The sequence below is a fragment of the Myotis brandtii genome, unplaced genomic scaffold, assembly GCF_000412655.1.
Source record: "Myotis brandtii unplaced genomic scaffold, ASM41265v1 scaffold1006, whole genome shotgun sequence".
Taxonomy (NCBI): domain Eukaryota; kingdom Metazoa; phylum Chordata; class Mammalia; order Chiroptera; family Vespertilionidae; genus Myotis; species Myotis brandtii.
Genome location: NW_005353349.1, coordinates 1,005,553 through 1,008,048, shown reverse-complemented (window position 1 = coordinate 1,008,048; position 2,496 = coordinate 1,005,553). Strand labels below are relative to the sequence as shown.

Here is a 2,496-nt window from a genome sequence, read left to right as displayed (position 1 = left end):
AACTGGGTCATGGAATATGTTGGAGGCGAAGAAATGGGAGCACAGTTTCCTTTGATGCCTCTTATAAAGTATAGAGGAGGGCCTGAGAGCTTAAGCAACACTTGTGGGAATGCACAGTATTTAGTGTTCAGGCTGCTTCTCAAACTCTGTTAAATCTGTAAAGCTATGCCTGATCCCCGAAAAAAGAATATAATTGCATCTTCCTTTGAACCCTTGTTGCACTTTCTCTCCTATAGTTCTTATGGTGAAGGCTTGACCTTACCTTGTGGGGAAGAAAAAAGAAACTGTGAAAGCAGCATGGCAGTGCAAAGCACAGTGGCTAAAAAGAGGAAGACAGTGCAAACATAATCCAGGGAGGTGTCAAAACCTGCGGAGCCCTTTCTTAGTGATTGGATAAGGACCTAGTCTCTCCACTCAGGTGATTGCAGTTAGGTAGGCTCTGGTTTTGGATCATCTGTCCGTCTGTCACTAAGAATGTCACTAGAGGTTCTTACTCCTGAGCAATACCTGCCATGGAGGACCCTCCCTCCCCCGCCAGGATGCTGCCCGCCTGCAGGGCCCAGGAGTTTGTGGACAGCCACCTGAAGCCTGGGAGGGTGGCAGTGTTCATCAAGCCCACCTTCCCCTACTGCAGACAGCCCGAGGAGCTCCTCTGCCAGTATCCCTTCAAAAAAGAGTCATTGGTGTTTGTTGATATCATAGTCACCAGGAACACAGAGAGAGTTCAAGATTATTTGTAACATCTCACAGGTGCCAGAAGAGTACCTCTAATGTTTATTGGTAAAGAGTGTATAGGTGGATTCAATGATCTAGTAGACAAGGATAAAAGTGGGGAACTGATGGTGTGGCTAATAGAAATTAAAGCTCTACAGCTGGAATTACATAGCAGACCCAGGCTGATGTCTCCCTTGAGAGCTGGATGGCATTGTGAACCGTAGCAGCACTTCTGGTGGATGGATCTGGGGCAACCTTTACCCAGCAAGTGATTACTTAAATCTTCTGAAATATCTAAACCAAAAAATGGGAGAGTTCTCAACAAAAACAGGTTTTTCTCCTTTCGGCTCTATTGAAAGTGGACCCGCTTGCCACAAACCACAGGTCTGAGATGATGGATGGACATGGGTTTCTTCTTCTGGATTCGCCCTTGGGTTTCAATAGACTGTGACAAGTTATAGCTCAGGATTCCCTCATTGACCCAAAAAAGTTCTTTCTCTTTTGCACGCGGTTCTTACTATTATTCGTGTGCCAGGACTCCTACCTTTAAGCCAGTGTTTCCCAACCAGTTTATCCCAGGCTCCCTAGGATGAATTGATAGTTAATTTTATGCTACTGCCTGGAAATTATTTTGTGAAGTTTGAATTTATAGTTTGTATTTAAAATCAATAGGTATTTCGAATGTGCTTTTCTAAACTCCATGTGTCTCCCCTATCCTATCTTGAGAATCACTGCTCTGAACTCATGTTCCTTAACCTTGACAACTCACAGACATCATAGGAAATGCTCAACAATTCTGGAAAGGGTCTGAGGACCAATTTGAGAAATGCCTCATGAAAAGTTAAGCACAGTGGGTCTTTACTTGGTTTACAGGGCTCAGAGGTACACGTGCAGATGCTGTGATCCTGTGGCAACACTGTTTTGTGAGATGATCATGCAGGTACTCCCACACAAATGTGTATGAATTTGTTTAGATGATGAACAAAAGTTAAATTTAAAATATTACCATAAAAAACTTGCAACCCTCCTCTCCCAAGAATGTCTGTGAAAGTAGCTCTATTCGAGAAACACTGTCTTAAATGATTTTATCACATTTTATCCCACACTCTATGAAAACTTAAGAATCCTTCATTATGAAGTTAGTTCTAGAATTATAAGATTAACAACTTCCTTTTGCAGTCTCTAGGGTGAAAGGTTAATATTTTTTTGGTAATAAAAATGCAGTCATAGATGACTGACTTTTTTTGTCCAATTCTCTTCTATGTTCTCAGACCTAGTCTCTCCACTCTGAGGTGATTGCAGTTAGGTAGGCTCTGGTTTTGGATCATCTGTCCGTCTGTCACTAAGAATGTCACTAGAGGTTCTTACTCCTGAGCAATACCTGCCATGGAGGACCCTCCCTCCCCCGCCAGGATGCTGCCCGCCTGCAGGGCCCAGGAGTTTGTGGACAGCCACCTGAAGCCTGGGAGGGTGGCAGTGTTCATCAAGCCCACCTTCCCCTACTGCAGACAGCCCGAGGAGCTCCTCTGCCAGTATCCCTTCAAAAAAGAGTCATTGGTGTTTGTTGATATCATAGTCACCAGGAACACAGAGAGAGTTCAAGATTATTTGTAACATCTCACAGGTTGTCTCTCCCATCCTATCTTGAGAATCACTGCTCTGAACTCATGTTCCTTAACCTTGACAACTCACAGACATCATAGGAAATGCTCAACAATTCTGGAAAGGGTCTGAGGACCAATTTGAGAAATGCCTCATGAAAAGTTAAGCACAGTGGGTCTT

At 43.7% G+C, this 2,496-nt stretch overlaps 1 pseudogene; it reads left to right on the top strand.

The window, feature by feature from the left end:
* Positions 1 to 539: 539 nt before the first annotated feature.
* LOC102249957 lies at positions 540 to 938 on the top strand (annotated as a pseudogene).
* The last annotated feature ends 1,558 nt before the right edge of the window (positions 939 to 2,496 follow it).